Here is a 24,209-nt window from a genome sequence, read left to right on the forward strand (position 1 = left end):
GAAAATCGTGGCATCTGCTTGCATCCCTTTATAGCAAATAGATGGGGAAACAATAGAAACAATGAGAAACTATTTTCTTGGGCTCTAAAATCACTGCAGATGGTGACTGCAGCCATGAAATTAAAAGACACTTGCTTCTTGGAAGAAAAGCTATGACCAACCTAGACAGCATATTTAAAAGCAGAGAAAGTACTTTGTCAACAAATGTCTGTTTAGTCAAAGTTATGGTTTTTCCAGTAGTCATGTATGGATGTGAGAGTTGGACCATAAAGAAAACTGAGTATCAAAGAACTGGAATGCTTTTGAATTGCAGTATTGGAGAAGACTCTTGAAAGTTGCTTGGACTGCAAGGAGATCAAAGCAGTGAATCCTAAAGGAAATCAGTCCTGAATATTCACTGGAAGGACTGATGCTGAAGCTGGAGCTCCAATACTTTGGCCACCTGATGGGAAGGGCTGACTCATTAGAAAAGACCCTGATGCTGAAAAGATTGAAGGTAGGAGGAGAAGGGGACAACAGAGGATGAGATGGTTGGATGGCATCACTCAATCTAAGGATATGGGTTTGAGCAAGTTGCAGGAGTTGGAGATGGACAGGGAAGCCTAGCATGCTGCAGTCCATGGGGTTGCAAAGAGTCAGACATGACTTAGAGACCCAACTGACTGACTGGTTTTGCTATTCCGAGGCAAATCTGGGAGTAATGAAGGATAAATAAATTAAGGATGCCATAGTTTATTCTAAAAATGTTCTAGTTCTAAATTTGAATAAGAATAGTTAGTGTGAACTCGTAATTCATTTTTGTCATAGAAATAAAGCATAGTTTGAGTTTTGTCCATTAAAAAGACCTAGAAAACTTAATCAACCCAGTAACAATGAGCACTTTCAGCTCTCAGATTGTGGTGTCTAAGCACAATTACCCACTCAAAGGGATCTATTTCTTTGGAGAAATGGATGACTTCATGACTGAGCCAAAGCTACACAGGATGATCCCTGAACATCTTGTCACACTTGATATCAAGGACGCTATTGTAAACTACCACATTCATGACCAAAGGACACGGGAGGCAATTTGAAAGTATCTTTTTGTGAAAGATGGAGAACTATGAGTATCATTCAGAATAGCAACAATAAATATAAACCATAAAATAAATATAGTTGAATTTTTTAGTTCATAGGAGTGCTATAGGAAGTTATTATTACAACATGCTAGAGAACAACCTCATAATTAGAAAACTGGTTGGTAAAGAGAATGAATTAAGCATTTACACTATCTTTCCTAGGCTCCTCCCTCCATGGGATTTTTCAGGCAAGAGTACTGGAGTGGGGTGCCATTGCCTTCTCCAATAGAATGAAGATAATCCAATATTAAATTAAAGGAAATGATTACTTATAGAAGTGTCCAGCTAATAAATGAAGAAAAATGACAGAATATTTCCAAATTGCAGCTCATAATGAATTTTTGGTTCTAGTTATTCGAGTTTTGGTTGTTAACATTATAAAAGGATAGATTATTAGGTTATACAGGGCTTCTGATGGCAGAATGGAAAATCTATTATGAAATAGGTTTAATGAGGAAAATAAAGAGAGGAAGAAAGAAAGAAGGGGAAAGGGAAGGAAGGGAGAGAAAAAAAGATAAAGGAAAGAAAGAAGGAAAAAGAGGGAAGGAAAGGAGGAAAAGAAAAAGTCTAAATCTGACCAAGAGTATAGTTCCAACCTCCAACTTCTAATTCACAGGGAACAGAGAAAAAGGAAACATGCTAAACCCCAGGACAAGTATGTAACTAGAAAAATTCAAATTTCTGGAAAATATGGTAGTGATTTCATCCTTAAATATCATGATACACAAAGGAGCCAGAGAGAGGGAGATGGGGAGTGACCATCAACCACTCTCAATGTATTCACTTTATTTGGATTTTTACATAAAAAAAATCCAAAGGGTTAAAAAATTAGCATCATAATATTTAGGTAAAAATTTAAATTTTAATACTAAGTAAATATTTGATGATACTAATGTATTATTTTAAAATTACTTTAGGATATGATACATGGAATGGTTATGTTAAAATCATCCTTATTTATTAAATATATATATTGAAATACTTATGGTTGAAATGATATAATGTCTGGGATGTGCCAAACAATCAAATGGAATGTGTGAATTAGGTGGGAGTGATGATGCATCACTGAAGGTCATTGGTACATGATTTGTAAAGTTGAGTGATGAAGACACAGCAATTTATTATACTATTGTGTTCACTTTTGTGTTTAAGGCAAAATAGGAGTATAAACATATCTTTTAATAATATGGAGGTAAATCAGGAGGTAAGATACAAAATGTAGAGGGGATGCTTCAGAGAAGGTAGATAACGAGGAGATATCGAGGGGATAATGAGGAGCAGTAAGTCAAGAAAGCACTATTTTTTATATTTGGTGTTGGGTAGTTTTTTAATTCTATGTGCATTTATTATTTTGTCAAAAATGAGAATAAATATAATAAAATTAAAATAAGTATTTTTGACTTGCCAATATTAATTCTAAAAATTTACCTGAAAGAACATCTTATATAATAATGCCATTCAACAAGATGTTCAAAGTGTTCTTTGAGGTATGATTGTAAGAATAACTAATTGAAAATAAAGGAAGACCATTACTAGCAGATTCATCTAATGTTATTCTAGATTGTTGTTAAAAAGAATGAGATTGTGTTATACATCAAACCTGAGAAGAGCTCCAGTGTACACTGGTAAATGGAAAAAAATTAGCTGCTTAAATAATATAAAGTAGTGTATGATATATCACAACATATAATACTTCACTTTTGTTTTTTAGAGTGGTAATACTCTGCAACAAACCTGTTTACTTTTAAGGTACTGTGAATTTTATTTGCTAGTATATATACTTTTAATTTGATGTATTTTTATTGTAACTATTCGTATCAGTAGTTTTAGCATTAGATTTTGAGGTCTCAGTATTCAAGTATTATGCACTTCTGATGTGCTATTTAGCTATTTTAAGGCATTTTTGAAAATATATAAATGATTTTAGTAAATGCATTGAAAAGAATAATAAATGTAACAGTTGCTTTTTATTAAGTGATTATTAAAAACTTTTGATTCTATGTACTTTTCTCCCTTTTATATAAGAATCATTTATTTCTTTAACTATTGGAGAAATAAAGCAAGATAAAGAAGAAAAAGAAATATAAGAATACAAGACTAATCTTAAAAAAATGTGCAGACTTTCAGCACCATCTCGAAACAAAATATTCCCTCCATGACAATGTTCACTGAACCACTAATTTTCTCTTGATCAAAACGTGAGTAAAATGTGTAACTTCCTATAAGTCACTTTTGGTTCAACGGCAAATAGCAGCTAATTGCACAATTGAGTGCTGACTTATTTTCTTTCCATATTATTATTTACAGAACCAGTACAAAGTAGTCTGTTGCTGATTAGAAAGGAAATTTTATCACAGTTTCTCAGAATGACTTTTATTTTGATGTATGTTTTTTAATGAACCTAATTTATGTGAAGGTTGTTCTGTTAAAAGAAAAGTTCACAAAAATATCATGCATGATTGATCTCATGACTGCACCTCAATCCAAAGACAACACACAACAGCAGTCAAACATACATTTTATGGGCTTTTGTCTGTTTTGCAATAACACCAGAAAACATTCTTTAATTAAAATTTAAAACTGTAACTGATTAATTTTCTGTGTAAACAATCCGTGTCAACATGGAATGTCAGCATTTTAAGGCTGTGTGAGGATAAATTTTATTTTCTTCACAAGGGCCTTCTGGGAAGAACTTTGGCACAGCAGACGGTGAGAATGTGACCTAGAGGAGAAGGGTTTGGAGCCCTAGCTCATTCTGTAACTCCACTCCTGTCCACTTAGTTGAGGCCCAGTTAGGGCCCGAGAAAACGTCCTAAACCATTTGATAGTGTTGGCAAGGGTCCGGTAGTCAGTCGCTCCATAGCTCGTCATTTACTAGCTGCAAACGGCCAAAGGGTTCCAAATGTGCCATCCAGTCGCTGGACCTGTTTCTGCCTCATCCATGCCGTGAAGGAGACATTCCCAGTAATCTGGGCATGAACACGGCTGTGCAGAATTTAGACTGAGCACTCCCGTTTGGTTTCTGTTGTTACCCATAATCCCCAATTTTTTCAGGAACCAGAAAGCAACCTCACTTCTCAGCCACTTTCTGATTTTCCTTTTCTTTCTTAAATACAGAGGCAGAGTTTAAAAATATTACTTAAAATAATCTTGAGCGACTTTTCAAGGAAATATGGAAATACATTGCCAGGAAAACGGGGGAGTACGTTCAAATGAAAGGATTGAAAACTTCAGCATAGACATGCATATAAAACTTTAAATAAAAATGCTCATAATCAAGTTATTTTTATTAGACATTTATAGTCTTGCCAATAATAAATTACAGTGACCTCAGCTCTTCTAGAGTCTAGGAAAAGATCCAGGATTGAAATCCTCTGAGGTGACGAGCTGGGTTTTGCATTTCCAATATGGTTCAACTCTTTTGGATAAATTTTACATCCTTTGCTTACTTACCCAGACCCATTCGTCATGACGAATACCCTTCTTGGGCAAGGGCAGAGGATGAACTACTCGAAGTAAATGCTTTCACACTTCGGATCCCTATTTCTCTCCCAGGGAACTTATTTCACTTATACTTAAGCAATGAAGGTTTCTAAAAGTTCCCATGCAAATATATATATATGTATTTGGCCATCCTGCAGGACTTGCGGGATCTTAGTTCCCCAACCAGAAATTGAACCTTCTGGTTGGGTTGCAAACCACTTCAGTTGCAAACTTCAGTTGAATCTGTGTTACCTTCCAATGGAAACTCAGACTTTTAACCACTGGACCACCAGGAAATTCCCCAAATTAATCATATTGATGATACTATAAGAAGAAAAAGATATATACAAAAACTTTCCTCCAGTGAAAGACACTTTGCTCTTTTACCATGTCTCCTAAACAGGTTGTGTACTGGTTGTTGGTGTTCAGTCATGTTGACCCCACAGACCGCAGCACACTAGGCTTCCCTGTTCTCCACTATCTTCTGGAGTTTGCTCAAATGCATGTCCATTGAGTTGGCGATGCCTGCCAATCATCTCATCCTCTGTTGCCCTCTTCTCCTGCCCTCAGCCTTTCCCAGCATGAGTCTTTTCCAATGAGTCAGCTCTTTGCATCAGTTAGCCAAAGTATCTCACTTCTGTCTCTGAGCACATGGTGGGGCCATTACTGGATTAGGGAAGGAGGGGAAGAGCAGGTTTAGCAGAAAAAATGAGTTCGGGGCAAACTGTGTTTAAGGTGTACGTAGAGACTCCGAGGGAGGCGTCTAAGGGGATTGTCTAAGAGGATATAGAAGGGTGTGGTGCCTGGGAGAAGGGTCTGAACTGATCAGGACAGAAATGGAGAGGAAGCCAACAACAGTGAGAAATGGGAGAGGCTGCTTGGAGAAGGCAATGGCAACCCACTCCAGTACTCTTGCCTGGCAAATCCCATGGATGGAGGAGCCTGGTAGGCTGCAGTCCATGGGGTCGCTGGGAGTTGGACACGACTGAGTGACTTCACTTTCACTTTTCACTTTCATGTGTTGGAGAAGGAAATGGCAACCCACTCCAGTGTTCTTGCCTGGAGAATCCCAGGGACGGGGGAGCCTGGTGGGCTGCTGTCTCTGGGGTAGGACACGACTGAAGCGACTTAGCAGCAGCAGCAGCCCAAGTATTGGAACTTTAGCTTCAGCATCAGACCTCCCAATGAATATTCAGTGTTGATTTCCTTTAGGATTGACTGGCTTGATCTCCTTGCTGTCCAAGGAACTCTCAAGAGTCTTCTCCAGCACCACAGTTTGGAAGCATCAGTCCTTTGGTGCTCAGCCTTTTTATGGTTCAGCTCTCACTTCTGTACATGACTACTGGAAAAAACCATAGCTTTGAGTATATGGACCTTTGTTGGCAAAGTGATGTCTCTGCTTTTTAATACGCTGTCTGTACTGGTGCATCACTAAAACTTGGCAGTGTTTTTGTGAAGGGATTTATTAATTTATCTATCACACTTATTAGCAAAGTGTATATTAAATGCCTGATTCACGTATGGAAGTTTATAGAAGATAAAGATTTTGTACCTCCTTCATAGAGGATATGAGAGCAAAAGAAAATGCATCTGTAAGCTCTGCATATAAACAGTAAAGAAGGCATATTTAAAGAGCACATGTTAAAGTAAATCTATATATGTGTTATCTCATGTAATTTCAAATTTTCCGTGTCACTGAGAGATGAAGGAATTAAAGTTTTATGAGGTAGAGACATTGATGGCCTTCCCTGGTAGCTCAGTGGTAAAGAATCCACCTGCCAATGCAGGAGATGTGTGTTCAGTTCTTGAGTCTGGAAGATCCCCTGGAGAAGGAAATGGCAACCCATTCCAGTATTCTTGCTTGGGAATTCCCATGGACAGAGGAGGATGGCAGGCTACACTCCATGGGCTCACAAAAGAATTGGACATGACTTAGTGACTAAACAAGAAAACTTGGGTAGATCACATGGACAGGACACTCAGGGTTGGGATTTAGAATTTAAACCGAAGTTGTAATTCTAACAAATATTTCCTGCCACAATTATGTTGCCTCATGGTAGATGGGATCATTCAAGCAAAGGAATGACTGGTGTGTTGATCCAAAACTAGAGGAAAATCGGACATAGACCTTCAGGTAAAAGAAAAAGCAGCAACTTGGGAAGTTCAAAAGGCAAGGTTAGGGGTCACTTTTCTGAGGTCAAAGGAGTGTAGATGAAATAGAGATGGGACACACTGGAGCTTGAGTTTTCATTAGACAATGCAGTAGTTGGTATGTTTTAATTCTTCACTGTGTACCCTTTCAAAGACCCCCTGAGTCTTGGGTCTTCATTCCTATAGGGCATTCCCTTCCAGCTCCTGTGGTAATTGTTTAGTCAGACCTTTACTGCTTTAATTCACATACCTATAGGTTTATCTTGTGGGAGAAAGTGGACTGACTATCTCCAGGAACTAGAAACATGAGATGAGATCCCCTGACATCTAACCATTCCAAACTTTCCCTGACATAAAAATAAAGCAAATATTCAGATGCCTAAAATGCCTACTTACTCTTTATGGGATGTCCTCTTCATACAAACCTTGAAGCTGCCAACCTTCAAAGATGTGAATACACGTCTGCAGGTCAAGCATGTAGGTTGGTTCATGTGTCTGCCTTACATTGTCGCATGTGGGCATTCACTTCAAGTGGCTGCGTTTTTGTGTACTTTGCTGTACAGCACTGTAGAGGACAGTAGTTCAGCATCTCTATATCCAGCCCAGGATGTCTGAAAGCAAGTAGGAAAACAGCAATGACGTAGCCTTTATGGTGCTACCAGACTGTACCACTGGATCATTTTTCCAAGAAGGTAGACAGAATTGAATCCTGCCAGGAACCAGAGCCTGAGCCATCAGCATCAGGCCTGAGTGAATTTGCAGCTTGCCCTCCATCTCCTGTTGCTGATGATCTTTCAGCCCTACCAACTCCCGCCTCCTTCCCCTCCTCCATCAGTAACTCTTCTGGTCTGTTCACTCGATGCCAGCCCCTGTAGGCCAGCTGTTGTACTGACTTCTGTACTTTTCAAGGTCCTGTAAGATTTAAAATATTTTCTTAATATTTTATTTTCTTAATATTTTCTTAATATTTTATTTTCTTAATTTTTTAGTTTTTATGCATTATTTATGTGAAAAATATTATAAACTTGTAGTAATACAGTACTATATAGCTGACTGTGCTAGTTGAGTGCCTAGGCTAACTTTGTTGGACTTACTAATAAATCAGACATAAGCACACACTCTTGAAACAGAACTTATTTGTCTGTAGGGGACTTAATGTAGTATTAAAAGAAAAACAGATTTGTGCATCCCAAAATTCCTCCACCAATCGGTGCATTACCTGCCATGAACATTGTTTCTTGGTTATCCACCATAGTAACTGTAACAAAACTACATTAAAGCCCACCCTTTGCCTTGTCCCTATTGAGAACAGGAGCCCTAGGGTTTCTAATTAAATAGAACTGGTCTACAAATTCAAAGTCTTGTTCTGACAATGAGTTCCGGAATCTTACTGGAGGGCTTGGTGAACAGCTGCTTTAAACAGCATCTAAATCTTGCTTCCATTTCCATTGTTCTCCATTTACAGGACAAATCATTTTGAAAATCATCTCCATCAAAAGACACAGAGATCATTCCTATCATGGTCATTTTTTCAGATGAGGAGACTAAAGAGAGATAATACAATTCTAATCTCAAACAGTCAGATCAATTGTTCTCATGGATACTTTTGGAATTGCCAGAATATGTGTGGAATATTGGCTGGAAATGTGGTCATCATCTATCAGATTGGGGAACCTTATGCATTAAATTCTTTTTCAAGGAAGTGATATAACATGGGGTGAGATATAGACTGTTTCTCTTGGCTCCACCATTTTCCAGGCATGGGATTTAGATAAATCATGAAACATCTCTAAATCACAGGATCCTCATTTGTAAAATTAGAAAACATAATAGAACCTACTTCACAGAGTTGTGAGGATTAAATGAAATAACACATATAAAGCATGTTAACACAGCAACTGGCATATTTATGACTCAATAAATGCTAGCCAGTGCTAGCGTCGGCATTGATATTTTTTCTTTCCAAGTTCCTGAAACAGTTTGTCTCTTTAAACTTGTATATTTAGCAGTGTAAACAGTGCCTCACCCGCAACCGACACCTCCTTACCCCCTACCCCAATAGACGTTAGTGGGATTATTTGATATGCTCACTATTAAACAGTGCGACCATGGGATTGGCATCAAGAAATAAGAGCTGGGATTTTGCTCTGTTCTCATTTTGTTCCTACAAATATTCCCCACCCCCACCTCTGCCCCCGAGTCACACGCACACACATAGCATCATATTTCTTTATGTTGAGCTGGAAGGGGTGTTCACGTCGATAAGAAACCTTCCTCCCACCCCACTTTGTCTGCCCTGCACTTAGGAACCAAGGTTGAGTTCAAATAGGGGTCAGGGAGATAAAAGCCTGAGGCTTAACCACCAATTCACTAGTCTGGTGCCTAAAACTTCCGTCATTTATTTATTGCCATCAGAAAGGATCAGTCGGGTCCTGGGTGGTGCAGGCTGGGAGCAGAAGCCTCTGCCGTTTATTATCTATCTCCCCTTCAGCTGGGAAACGAGCAGGCGGATGCCATTTCCCCAGGACATGCTGCCCTGCTTGTGGACTCAAGTCTGAACGGAAAGCGAGAGAAGTTTCCTTGCTCTTTATGGGCTCTTTTGTTTTCCATCAAGAGGCCAAGTACAGACATTTTGAAATAATTGTCAGAGTCAGAGCACAGGCAGACCCAGGGGGAGAAGCCAGCTAGCCCGGGAGAAAGAGGACAAACAGCCATGGCTGAGGTTTCCAGACTGAAGGAGATTTACTGCAGCCACTCCAGAGACTATTTGTTATGGAGGAGAAGATAAACAGGAGGCGCCTTTGGAGCCAGTGGTCATGTGGAAGGTGCTAGAAGCATTCCTGGGCAAGAACAGGCCCGGCCTCGAAGCCAGCTGGTGGCCGTTGACTTAGGTCCGCTTTTCTCAAAACTTTCATCTTGGGTTCCGATCTATGCTGGGCTCTTTTAAATGTTAGTGCAAGGGACTACAAGCCAGGTGCCCCTAAAAGAGCAACTGCACAGCAGATCTGAATTAGAACGCCAGTCCCAGTGCATCCAAACAAAACCTGGCGGGCACCAGCCAGGAAAAGCAGGGCAAGAAACTGCCTTCTGGGACTCTGTCTTGGCTGCAGTGCTCACAGGAGTCTGAGTGGGGCCTCAGCCCTCCTGCCATGTCTCCCCCAAGCTGTTTCTCTCCCATCCTCCGTTTGGCAAAGCCAGCAAGATCCTAAACGTCAGATGCGGGCTTGTCCCTGTAATCATCCCCTGGTGAGGAATACAAATGGCCCTGGAACACATTTGTGAGTCAAATTGCCTTTCTGGATAGTGGGCTGTGAGGGCCAGGGCTACTGCTCATGTGGCCCGAATGAGTGTGAGTGTGTGTGTGTGTGTGTGTGTGTGTGTGCACATGCACACTGCTCGCGTTAAACTTCTAGAAATTGAGAGCCCACAGGGTTAAGCCTAGATGGCTAGAATGATATTTTCGCTGCCTTTGATGACACACTAAAATAAAGAACGTCTCATTTTGTAGCAGAACATTGCGTCTGTGAAGCCAATGTACATGTGGTTACTATTTGCAGAATTTGGCATTTTCTACGAATAGTATAAAACAGGCATTGGATCGGCTGTCATGTTTTGACAGGGTTGTCCTTTTTTGCCAGAATGCCACTTTCCCTACCCCCAACCTCCCTTGTATTTGAGCAGCAACCCTACTGCATTTTTTTTTTTCCAATGGACTAGGAAAATTGATGAATAATGAGTTAAAAGCTGGACTGGGTCAGGGGTTTAAGGCACAAGGAAGCAATCACCCTGAAGACAGTGGGCCCCCTAAGGGGAGGCAAGTCCCAGTTAGGACTGTTGGTCGGATCGTCTCCAGACGGGGCCTCATCCGGCCCCAGAAATGGGGACAAGATCAGGGACCTTGTTAGTTAACAGTGTGAAGTGGGAGTTTAAAGCTGTTTTGTTTATAACAGGCTAATCAGCCTGACAGAGAAGTACCCCAGCTCTTCTCTCTGCTCAATACATTTGATGCCTTCCAAGCTGTCTGGGCCTCTGTCTTCAGATTCTCTCAGTCCTGCACCGTTCATCCATCCACAAACTTGACAGAAACAAAGACGACAATGAGAAATAATTTTACCTCTTCACCGTGACACACATCCATCAGCTTCAGCCCCAGGGTGTAAGCCTGGGTGTGAGGTTTCAACTGCTCAGTGAGAGAGTTTGCTGTGTTTAACCTATAAGCCGCTATTAAACACACATACACACAGACCCACAGACAGAGGAAGTCCTTTCAACCTCTTGCGAATTTGGACCTTTGGGTTTTGCCCCGCGCCAGACATGTGTTAAATTTGTATTTTGAAAGCTGGACTTGACGCTCTCACCTTCTTATCTCTCTTTTTCTTTTGTTCAACATCTGCCACTTTTTCCCCTTTGTTTTCAAGGGACCAAAAGCCAGAATTAACCCACGCTGAAACGTCTTTTCTAACCAGCCCTTCAGTTGCGTATAGAATGATCTCCCTGAATATCCATTCTTCTATGTTAACCAAAACAACTGAGCTGACATTGGGAAAAAATAGCTCTTGCATGGGTTTTGAACAAGCAATAGGTTTCTGATTAAACTGCTTTATCATGCATGTTTAAATGAACAATATAATTATACTCAAAATTGAAACCAATTGTCAAAATGTCTATGTTTGGCTTGGAATCACTACAGCACAAATCCAGTCATAGAATTTCTCAGAACAGTATTAAGAATAGCAAGCAGGCCATGTACTGTATTATCATTTCACTGTTATTTATGTTTGCCTGAATTTGATTCAGAATCGTAGAAACCTCTTATGTCATGACATTTTTTGCCTGTTAAATCCTCTCATTTCACCAGGAACTTCTAAATTAGTCTTTTCTTTTAAAAAAAATGAGGTTCAAGAATTAAATTCTTATTTTTTTTGACATGCATGGAGATCATGGCTAATTATTATAATTATTAATCAATGAAAGTAATGTATTTAATCATTCATTTATTTTTCATATAGCAACTAAGCATCTAGCATATGATAAACATTATGCTTAAATTCTCAGGTATATTGAAAAAAAAATTTCTGTCCTCAAATTGCTCATAAGAGATAAAATAAGAGCTATGTATATATATATGGCTACAATGAAATACATTTAAACCTTTGTAATACTCATATATTGTGTAATTATGAATTCTGTAAGGGTAAATTTGGTTTTCTTTTTCGAAGTTAAATTGTATGGTATGAAAACTTAGCATTACCCATTTATCTATTGATAGAATTTTGTCAGAACTACGTCCATGACTGTAGAATTTAGTTATAATAATTAGTAAGGATAATTTGAGTATGACAAGAAGTATTTCAGAAGACCTTGACATATACTATCTTAATCAAATTGTCAATCATATAACACTTTTAACCTCATATTTCACAATAGAATGCATAATGGAAGTTCTTCACCTAGGAACTTAACAAATGCAAGGGTTTGAAATGAGCAGCCCATTCACTCAATAACAAATAAATATTAATCAATAAATGTGTCTTCAGCCCCCATCTGTGTCACATACATAGAACTGAACAAAACAGTTCCTTCCCTGATACATACAGAGAGCCCAAGCTAGAGAAGGAAGACATTGTACAAATAAACATAATTAAATATTGAACAAAATGCTATTAAGAAAGAAGGTTCTCTGATGGAGAAAGCCAATAAAAGCTGTGGTTTCAGATGGAGGGCAAGGGACAGCTTCCCTGAGGAACTGGTGTATGGTTTGAGAATTGGAGAAGAAACCAGGCAAAGAATGCAAGGAAGAGTGTGCGTGGCAGAGGAACAACATGTACCAAAGTCGCAAGTAGAAAAGGGCAGCTGTATTTAGAAATGGACCTCGCAATGTGTGGGGAATGCAGTAAACAAGGGGAGAATGGTACAGAATGAGCCTGGAGAGACAGCCCTTGGAAGCCCTTGTAGGTCAGGTGTATTAGTCAGGGTTGGCTAGGCTCTGCTGCAATAACACATAAATCCAAAATCTCGGCAGCACAGCAAAATAGGAGTTTATGGTAGTTTATACATCTCACAGTCTGATGTGGTGGTGGTGGGTGGACTACTCTACATAGTCAGGGGGCTAGAGTGGGAAGAGGTACACAGAGAAAGCACACATGCTTTCAATTTCCTTGACCTATAAATGGCGTTTCTCATTTCAACATGCTTCCATTGATGAGAACTAGTTCCCAAAGCCCCACCAGGATGCAAATGGGTTCTCAGTACAAACATACGATTTGGCAAGCTTCTCTACTCAGTCTCTATTCAGAATGACATGTAAAGAACAGGACCTCATATTTTATCCTAAAAGCCATTAATCACCATTGAAACATAGTCCAACATCAATTTTTATGTGATTCTTCTAATATCAGGGCGAAGAATAAAGTAGAGGGGCTCCACGTGGCTTCTGAGGAAACCACAGAGCTATATTTCTTTTTTTTTTTTTTTACTTGTTTTAGGCAAGCAACATAGTCTCATGTTTCATCTTCTTTTTGTGTAAAATTTATAGCTGATTTGGCTTGGAAATCCCACCAAGTAAAAAGTGATGTTGAGTACACCATTTCAAAATATAACCAATTAGAGAGAAAGGAGAACTTGACAAATATTAAAAGTCAAGAAACACAACAAAAATTTTACAGCTCCAAGTGTAAAGGTTTAAAATATGTTAGTAAAGAATCATACTGAAAATCAATGCTCACAGATAAAATATAAAGCAAAAGAACAAAATAGCATTACAATTGTAAAATACAGTCTAAAGCTTTTAATAGCAGTCAATAGAATTAAATAGTGAGACGTGTAAAAATGCATTTGTGACTTTATGTGAAAATATTTAACATGAACCCACCATAAAAATAAAGAGACAGCAAATCAGAAGATGAGATTAAGTGACATGGAGGAAGACTGGAAAGTCAAAAAGGAGAATAGGGGAAAGGGGAGTTTGATCAGCTAAGGCCGTGCCATTATACAAAGAACTTATGCCTTGTGTGTAAGGGATGAAAGTCTGAAATTAAAAACAGTGTCACACTGGCCATGCAGGCAAACTTTAAGACATCAGGGGAAAGGAAATCTTTAAAGCAACCATGGAGAATAAGCATATTATCCAGAAGTGCATACCCACCCACTAAATCTACTCTAAGCTTTTCAGAAAGGTGACAGAGGGCATAAAGCAATGAAATGATACTTTCCAAGTATGAATGAAAAATAACCACCAACTTAAGATTTTTTTTCAGTAAAATTATCCTTCCTGGGTGAGAGCACAATGTAATCATTTTGTTTAAAGCCTAAGAGAGCCTTCCAGTTATAAAAACTTCAGTTCAGTTCAGTTCAGTCGCACAGTCGAGTCTGACTCTTTGCGACCCCATGAATCGCAGCATGCCAGGCCTCCCTGTCCATCACCAACTCCTGGATTTACCAAAAGAAGAAAATTAAAAAGATACACAGTAGCAATCATGAATAACGGGGAGAGTATAAAAACATTATGGAACTATACACTGTCGTTGATGATATGTAAAAACTTTGAATCAGTTCAGTTCAGTCGCTCAGTCGTGTTCGAATCTTTGCGACCCCATGAATCGCAGCACGCCAGGCCTCCCTGTCCATCACCAGCTCCCGGAGTTCACTCAGACTCATGTCCATCGAGTCCGTGATGCCATCCAGCCATCTCATCCTTGGTCGTCCCCTTCTCCTCCTGCCCCCAATCACTCCCAGCATCAGAGTCTTTTCCAATGAGTCAACTCTCCGCATGAGGTGGCCAAAGTACTGGAGTTTCAGCTTTAGCATCATTCCTTCCAAAGAAATCCCAGGGCTGATCTCCTTCAGAATGGACTGGTTGGATCTCCTTGCAATTCAAGAGTCTTCTCCAACACCACAGTTCAAAAGCATCAATTCTTCAGCGCTCAGCCTTCTTCACAGTCCAACTCTCACATCCATACATGACCACTGGAAAAACCATAGCCTTGACTAGACGGACCTTTGTTGGCAAAACTTTGAATACTCCTCTATAATTTATTGGTTTTCATTTTAATGTGTCATATTGAAACAAAGCTTTGTATTCTTCTTTCTCTTCCCATTTGCATAGCTCAAAATCGCTGTAGAAGTTCTATCTGTCAAGGTCTCTGTCACTAGAAAGTGAAAAAGAATAAAAATGTCCAGAGACATGCTTCTTAAATTAGGTGTAGGGAAAGATAAGCATTCTAAGGAACCTGAAAACCTATTATATTTTATCACACTTATTGTAAACTAAATAATCATCCTTCTAAATTCCTCATGTTCCACTTGCCATTTTTAGACACTGAGATTTATAACACTGCACACACTCATGATTTATGTACAGGTGTATGTGTGTGCAATGCGTGTATATTGTGCTCATATTTGGCACTGAATGCTTTGTATTTAGAAGGACTATTGTATAAAACATCAGTTGCCATTAATATTAACTCAATATGGTATAAATCCTTTCCATCTCTACCCTCGCTCCATCTTTTGGCAAATTCATTTCCATTCGCCCTTCTATACTAACCACCTTCCTCCAGGCTAAAATTTTATCCAAGAGTTTACCATATAAATTGCCATCCCCACCAACTTGTATATCTCCCTGGTTCCCATCATCTCTTTCTCCTTCCCTTTACCAGGATGTCTTTCAAAAAATGACCAGTTAGCCATTAGTATCTTTATTTAAAGGTCCTTTATGTTGTTTGCAATAGTGTCTAGGAAGAGCAGGGCTTCCCAGGTGGTGCTACTGGTAAAGAACCAGCTTGCCAGTGCAGGAGACATGAGAGACAAGAGTTCAATCCCTGGGCCAGGAAGATCTGAGGAAGGGCATGGCAACCCATGCCAACAGCATGCAAGCATTAGGAAGAATAAGTGCGCGATAAATACTAGCCATCTTTTTTTTTTTGAAAAATATTCAGGGATGCCACTGGTATGCCCACATGAAATCCCCTTGGCCCTCCTGATTTCAGCCACAGCTACAGAGGGCAGCACTTTGCTTACACATACTTACCTCTGCTGATAGAGGTACACTATAAATTCACTCTACATTTATATTTTCTGCCCCATAATACAGAAGCCTGTTCAATTCCATGGGCAAGAACAGTCCAGAGGTATAAGAGAGTTATTATCCCCAGGAACAGCCCTTTTGCTAAAAAAAAGAAAAAAGAAAAGAAATCCCTTTTCTCTAAATTTCTACTGTTAGAAAGTGAAAGTTAGTTGCGCAGTCATGTCTGACTCTTTGTGACCCCATGGACTGTAGCCTGCCTGGCTCCTCTGTCCATAGAATTCTCCAGGCAAGAGTACTGGAGTGTGTGGCCATTTCCTTCTCCAGGGGATCTTCCAGATCTAGGGATTGAAGCCAGGTCTCCTGCATTACAGGCAGGTTCTTTAACCAACTGATGAGCCACTAGGGAAGCCCACTGTCAGAGGTTTATCTGCTCAATGTTTTTTTTTTAAATTTTTTTCCCCAGCACCATCGCTTTATAACTACCTTGGCAAATTCACCAGTTATATGCTACTTTCCAAACACAATTGTCTCACCTTACCATCTTACTCAGGCTTTAGAGTATTTAACATTAATGAACCCTCCACTCTTCTTGGAGCTCCTAGCCTGAGCTTAGAAGCATCACACTGTCCTGACTCTCCTTTAATTCCACTGACCATTATTCTTTAGTCATGACTGCCATCTCCACTTCCCCAGATCCTCTCCCTCCCGAGCCCCACCTCTGTATTAACTGATGGACTCGTTTTCTGTATAGTTCATGTTGTCTGATGCACATTCAGCATAATCTGGGATTAATTACCTAATTTGATGGCTGGGAAACTTATGTCCAATCCCTTGTAAACATCTTCACCGGCTTGGCAAGACCTAAGGACGTCAAGTACTCTGTAAAATCTCACAGAGCAGAAGGGATTTGGCAAGGAGGAAGAGGAGGCCAAGGAGACTGGAGACACATTATAAACCTCTTTCATTACAAATATGCACTCTGGGGGCTGAGATTGTGAATCACAAGCCATTTAACTTCCGCTGCCAAGTGGGAGGGTGAATAGGGTGAGTCAGCCATTAAGATGAGCAAATTCAAGGGCAACAAAGACCTAAGATGATAAGAGTTAGCTTCCAACCTTAAAGATATTTCTTGAGTGGTTCAAGCTTTGTATGCCCTATAGTACATCTGTTTTGGTTGCCTTTTTCCATTACCTGAAAGAGTTGAATTTTATATTCAAAACCATTTATTTCTCTAGAAAATAGTGTTATAACATTGCCAAGTAAAGATTCTTTATAAACTAGAGTAACATCAAACCCTTTAAATGGTTAAACTTTAAGCCTCTCTCTGGTGTGGTTTTTATATGGAGAGTGTTTATTTAGCTGGCAGACAATCAGCCAAAACGGTCAATGTGTGTGCAGGCTTCACTTGGTAAACATAAAGTGCAGGGATATGCTACTGAGACAAAAAAGTACCCCAAAGAAAACATTTGATTATTTTTGAAATGGAGATATAATTGCATTGGGGGATAGATACTTCTGGATGCTTATACAATACCCACTCCCATTTTCCTTCTTACAGACAGGAGCTCTATTATTTTGGAGGGTGGGCAGCAATGTGATCAGATCAAAATTAATTTCTATAGATGGTAGGGCACTAGTAGTGAGTTTCTGATCATTTCTATGTATTCCTGGGAAAGTTTTGCCTCCTTATTATGAGTACCACTCATCCTCTTTTTTCTAACTCTTTCCTATCTGAATGAGAGTCACGATGGCTGGAGCTGCAGATGCATTCATATGCCTGATCACGACCGGAGAACTGAAAGCAGTTCCTTTAACCAGCTCTGGACAGGTTAGCTCTGAATGAATCTCTATTTTGTCTCATCTCTGGTTATCTAGCTTATCTGTTGTATGCAGCTACACCCAAATCCTAAGAAATAGAGGAAAGCAATAGAATGAGAAAGACTAGAGATGTGTTCAAGAAAAATTGATACCAGGGGAGCATTTCATGCAAAGATGGGCTCGATAAAGGACAGAAATGGTATGGACCTAACAGAAGTTGAAGATATTAAGAAGAGGTGGCAAAAATATACAGAAGAACTGTACAAAAAAGATCTTCATGACCCAGATAATCACAATGGTGTGATCACTCACCTAGAGCCAGACATCCTGGAATGTGAAGTCAAGTGGGCCTTAGGAAGCATCACTATGAACAAAGCTAGTGGAGGTGATGGAATTCCAGCTGAGCTGTTTCAAATCCTAAAAGATGATGCTCAATATGCCAGCAAATTTGGAAAACTCTGCAGTGGCCACAGGACCGGTAAAGGTCAGATTTCATGCCAATCCCAAAGAAAGGCAATGCCAAGGAATGTTCAAACTACTGCACAATTGCATTCATTTCACACTCTAGTAAAGTAAATGCTCAAAATTCTCCAAGTCAAACTTCAACAGCACATGAACCATGAACTTACAGATGTTCAAGCTGGATTTAGAAAAGACAGAGGAACCAGAGATCAAATTGCCAACATCTGTTGGATCATCAAAAAAAGTAAGAGAGTTCCAGAAAAACATCTACTTCTGCTTTATTGACTACTCCAAAGCCTCTGACTGTGGATCACAACAAACTGTGGAAAATTACTAAAGAGATGGGAATACCAGACCCCCTGATCTGCATTTTGAGAAATCTGTATGCAGGTCAAGAAGCAACAGTTAGAACTGGACATGGAGCAACAGACTGGTTCCAAATCAGGAAAGGAGTACATCAAGGCTGTATATTGTCACCTTGCTTATTTAACTTATGTGCAGTTATGAGAAGTGCTGCAAGATTGTCAGGAGAAATATCAATAACCTCAGATATGCACATGACATCACCCTTAAGGCAGAAAACAAAGAAGAACTAAAGAGCCTCTTGATGAAAGTGAAAAGGAGAGTGAAAATGTTGGCTTAAAAGTCAACATTCAGAAATCCAAGATCATGGCATCTGGTCCCATCACTTAATGGCACATAGATGGGGAAACAGTGACAGACTTTATTTTGGGGGGCTCCAAAATCACTGTAGATAGTGACTGCAGCCATGAAATTAAAAGACGCTTGCTCCTTGGAAGAAAAGTTATGACCAACTGAGACAGCTTATTAAACAGAAGAGACATTACTTTGCCAACAAATGTCCATCTAGTCAAAGCTATGGTTTTTTCCAGTAGTCATGTATGGATGTGAGAATTGGACTATAAAGAAAGCTGAGTGCAGAAGAATTGATGCTTTTGAATTGTGGTGTAGGAGAAGGTTCTTGAGAGTCCTTTGGACTGCAAGGAGATCCAGCCAGTCCATCCTAAAGGAAATCAGTCCCAAATATTCATTGGAAGGACCGATGTTGAAACTGAAACACCAAAATTTTGGCCACCTGATGCAAAGAACTGACTCATTTGAAAAGATCTTGATCCTTGAAAGATTGAAGGTGGGAGGAGAAGGGGCCAACAGGGGATGAGATGATTAGATGGCATCACCGACTCAATGGACATGAGTTTGAGTAAACTCTGGGAGTTGGTGATGGACAGGGAGGCCTGGCGTGGTGCAGTCTGTGGGGTCACAAAGAGTCGGACATGACTGAGTGACTGAACTGAACTGAAACCCAAATCCTAAATGGTGCAGTTTCAAATGAGATGAGTCAAAGTGGAAAAAGCAAAGACTTGAGGTTTTCAGGCTTCTCATTTATATTTCGAGTTACTAGCTTGAGTCCTAAGGCAAAATAGTAAAGCTTCTGAACCTCAGTTTCCTCATCTGTGCCCTGGTGCTTACAACACAGAACTCATTTCTAAGGTTGTTACAAGGATGAAGCGAGGTAATGAATAGTTTCTGGTAGATAGAAATTAAAATTGCAATAAAATCTCAATAGAAGAAAGTTTTGGAAGTTCTCGCCAATGTATAAATATCTAGAAGATCCCATTTAAAGGTGGAGTCAAGCTATTCCTGACCCAGTCCATTTGTTTTATGCACTGCCAGCAATATCACTGTAGCGGAAAACATATTTCATGGTGTGCTGGGTGGTTGAAGTAGCACTTAGACACACATGCACTAATTCCAGGTCAGCAAGAAAGATCCAAAGCACCCTGACAAGACCCAAACTGACCCCTTTTAACTCTTGAGTAAAATGTTATTTTACTCGCTGAAGAAATTGCTGCAAATGAAACTAAATCTCCAAGAGGAATAAAAATGCGAGGGAAGGGAAAAACTCTCTTCCGACAGCACTCCAAGCCTCTAGATTTTAGTTATTGTTTTTTAATAAGACTGCAGAGCATCAAGTGTGTTTTCCATTTCCCCACAATTTCAAAGTCATGATGCATATTACATGCATCCTAGTTTTTCATTTTCTGCTACCTTCTTTCTTCTTTCAGGATTGAGAGAATACTTACATGGAATTTCCAAGATCCCAAGTATGTCTTTAACATAAGGTAAGCATAATGGACCATGTGTTTGGGTTAGGAGTAGGAAGTATAGGGACTTCTTTTGACTCCAAAGAACAGAAATTTAACTGTGCGACTTCAGAAGGGGGAAGACAGAGGTACTCAGAGAGACTGAAAACAGGAAAGTAGGCTGAAACTGATGTGCTCTTAAACCAACTGGCTCCTCTGGGTTCCATACACTCTTCCTTGCCTCTCTCCCTATAAAGGTTTTCATCTACTTTCTCCATCAAACAATATCCTTTGGAACAGTACAAAAAATACTAACCCCAGAATTTTGTGACCCTGACTCTGAACCCTTTTGATATAATCATTACTATTAATATTAATATCCTTGTCTGTATCATGATGCAAGTGAAGTGAAGTCGCTCAGTCGTGTCCGACTCTTTGCGACCCCATAGACCGTAGCCTACCAGGCTCCTCTGTCCATGGGATTTTCTAGCCAAGAGTACTGGAGTGGGCTGCCATTTCCTTCTCCAGAGGATCTTCCCAACCCAGGGATTGAACCTGGGTCTCCCACATTGTAGGCAGACGCTTTACCATCTGAGCCACCAGGGAAGCCATCATGATGTAAAGTTCACCAAAATTTTTATACCTACTTTTTCATTCTTTAAAGTGTACTTTCTCTAGTTCTTAATTGGAACTCATCATGTTAGACTCTAAATTAGTACATGATCTGTGAAGATTCAAAATCATCATGAAAATTTAATATCTTAAAAAAAAAAGCAAGGCATAACTCTTGGACAAGATAACTTTATACAACTCTCAACCAAAGTCAAAGCCAAGTGGGACTTCCCTGGTGGTCTAAGTGGTTAACACTTCTCCTTCAATTCAGGGAGAGTGGGTTTGATCCCTGGCTGGAGAGCTAAGATCCCACATGTCTAGTTGCTAAAAAACCCAAAAACATAAAAACAGAAGCAATATTATAACAATTTTAGTAAAGATTTTAAAAATGGTTCACATACAAAAAAAAAAAGATAAACAAAACAAAATCTTGAAAAAAATCAAAGCCAAGTGTCTTATTTATACTCATTCCACAGTGAATTCTCATTCTTCCTGCAGTCAGTGCTCACTCTTTCACTAACACTGCCATCAACCATCACTTTTGAGTTTTCTCAAAGTAATGGTCAAAGTATTAGATGGCTTAAGGATCATGGACTTTGTGTCTCAAACAATTGAACAGGGACTGGATGGCTCCCTTTGATTCGGTTGCCATATGTCAGTGTTTCCTGTCTGTCCTGGAACGCTGCACCTTTCTCTGGATCACCCACGTCCTGCCTTTCTTTTCCTGACTTGGGAAGTATGACTTCCGTCAGCCTCTTTGGGGAATTAGCTGCCATTCTCTTGTTGATGTCTGTTTGCTTATCAACCTCTCAGGGAGGTTTTTGTTCATGAGTCAGGAGGAAACGCTGATCCATAAAGCACATGTGTCCATTCTTTGGTGGCAATGGTCAGTAGAGCATCAAAAGATATTCTAAACGTGAGTGATGTGTTTCAAGTTGCCGAAGACTAGAGACAGCACATAATAGAAAAAAATAAATAAAATCACAGAAACCAATTATAAGATTTTAGGAAACAAGAGCATATTTTTAAAGTCAGAACTAAATTCAGTTAAGTCTTCATCTATTTACAAAGATATAGGGAAAAATGATATCATTTGCAAAGTGACATTTTATCAATTCAGCACCTCCTTTTACATGTTGAAAAACAACCTAAATATCTGATACATGAAAACGAATGGATTTCCTCCTCATATTTTTAAAACTACAAAAGTAAACCAATAGCATGACACGTACAATGAATTCACATTCCATTTTCCAGAAGGGAGGATATTTTATATTAGTCATTTTCTTAAAATTGCAAGCAAAACATGCCCCTCTTCTTGAAAAAAAGTTTGTAAGAACTGAGGCTAGATGGAAAGAAGTCACTGGGACAAACAATTATATGATTATTTTAACTCTCCAATGTCTTCAGGTGCCAGTGAAAACCATTTCTCACCATTCCATAGCCAGACAAAACAACATGGTTTATGACTTCCCACATCTCTAGGATATGTTCTTCCAGTTATTCCCTTTTAAAAGCAAGTAATAAAACACCAACAGAGTGCGGATGTATCATTCTACACTCCAGTGGGTGAGGAGAAAAGCCTACGTAAGGGTTTCTAACACCTTTAATTAGGCCCCCAAATAAAAAGGTTACGTGAATATCTTTTGTGATGCAGTTTTGTCAATAAAAGAGAAAAGAATCATTTTCCTTATGACCTGTCTGAAGAAAGTGATTCTTCTTGGTGCCCTAGCTGCTAATTTGGGCTTACCTCCATCATTGCTCTTGTCATTGATCACTCTCCCAGTAGAATAATAACAAAAGTATGATGGTATAGTCTTGTAGTGACCAGAAAATAAAAACAAATATTTCTTGAATGCATGAGTGATTTTCAAAGGAATTAAAAGTACCCTGTTTGTCTTATTAAGAAATAGAAGATTTTAACCACAAGTGCTATACTTCATGTTGCTGCTATTCAATCGCTAAGTCGTGTCCAACTCTGTGACTCCATGGACTGCAGCACACCAGGCTTCCCTGTCCTTCATTATCTCCCGGAGTTTGCTCAAACTCATGTTTATTGAGTAAGTGATGCTATACTCTAATGCTAAGTCACTTCAGTCATGTCAGACTCTTTGAGATCCCATGGACTATAGCCCGCACGTTCCTCTGTCCATGGGATTCTTCAGGCAAGAATACTAGAGTGGGTTGACACTTCCTGCAGAGGATCTTCCAGACCCAGGGATCGAACCCATGTCTCCTGTGTCTCCTGCATTGCAGGGGGATTTTTTAGTGTTGAGCCGCCTGGGAAGCCCTAATTGAGTTGTTGTTGTTGTTGTTGTTGTTGTTATTTTGAAAGTCACTCAGTCGTGTTGTGACTCCATGAACTATACAGTCCATGGAATTCTCTAGGCCAGAATACTGGAGTGGGTAGCTTTTCCCTTCTCCAGGGGATCTTCCCAACCTAGGAATCGAACCCAGATCTCCCACACTGCAGGTGGATTATTTACCAGCTGAGCCACAAGGGAAGCCCAATGGAGCCTTTCAATTCAGTCGCTCAGTCGTGTCCGACTCTTTGCGACCCCATGAATCACAGCACGCCAGGCCTCCCTGTCCATCACCATCTCCCAGAGTTCACTCAGACTCACGTCAATCGACTCAGTGATGCCATCCAGCCATCTCTTCCTCTGTCGTCCCCTTCTCCTCCTGCCCCCAATCCCTCCCAGCATCAGAGTCTTTTCCAATGAGTCAACTCTTTGCATGAGGTGGCCAAAGTACTGGAGTTTCAGCTTTAGCAGCATTTCTTCCAAAGAAATCCCAGGGCTGATCTCCTTCAGAATGGACTGGTTGGCTCTCCTTGCAGTCCAAGGTACTCTCAAGAGTCTTCTCCAACACCACAGTTCAAAAGCATCAATTCTTTGGCACTCAGCCTTCTTCACAGTCCAACTCTCACATCCATACATGACCACTGGAAAAACCATAGCGTTGACTAGATGGACCTTAGTCAGCAAAGTAATGTCTCTGCTTTTGAATATGCTATCTAGGTTGGTCATAACTTTTCTTCCAAGGAGTAAGAGTCTTTTAATTTCACGGCTGCAATCACCATCTGCAGTGATTTTGGAGCCCCCCCAAATAAAGTCTGACACTGTTTCCACTGTTTCCCCATCTATTTCCCATGAAGTGATGGGACCAGATGCCATGATCTTCGTTTTCTGAATGTTGAGCTTTAGGCCAACTTTTTCACTCTCCACTTTCACTTTCATCAAGAGGCTTTTTAGTTCCTCTTCACTTTCTGCCTTAGCCTCTGTTAAAATAGAAAATTATGAAAGATTGAAACATGCCCAGTAAAACATGGCATATCTTTCCTTACTGGAACTATTTAAAACGTAACATGTGATTTTATACAAGAACTGGATAAGCAAATGAAAAATATGGAAAGAGTAAATTTATTATAGTGGT

At 39.7% G+C, this 24,209-nt stretch overlaps 1 long non-coding RNA gene across 1 annotated transcript in view; it reads left to right on the forward strand.

Annotated features, from left to right (window-relative positions):
- Window positions 1-3,111: 3,111 nt before the first annotated feature.
- The window catches only part of LOC105603051 (uncharacterized), a 58,589-nt gene continuing 37,491 nt past the window's right edge, over window positions 3,112-24,209 (forward strand). The window contains exons 1-2 of the long non-coding RNA XR_001021990.5: window positions 3,112-17,605; window positions 20,145-20,201. This is a non-coding gene — a long non-coding RNA (uncharacterized LOC105603051). The remainder of the gene's footprint in view (window positions 17,606-20,144; window positions 20,202-24,209) is intronic.

Source organism: Ovis aries, chromosome 18 (genome assembly GCF_016772045.2).
Source record: "Ovis aries strain OAR_USU_Benz2616 breed Rambouillet chromosome 18, ARS-UI_Ramb_v3.0, whole genome shotgun sequence".
NCBI lineage: Eukaryota > Metazoa > Chordata > Mammalia > Artiodactyla > Bovidae > Ovis > Ovis aries.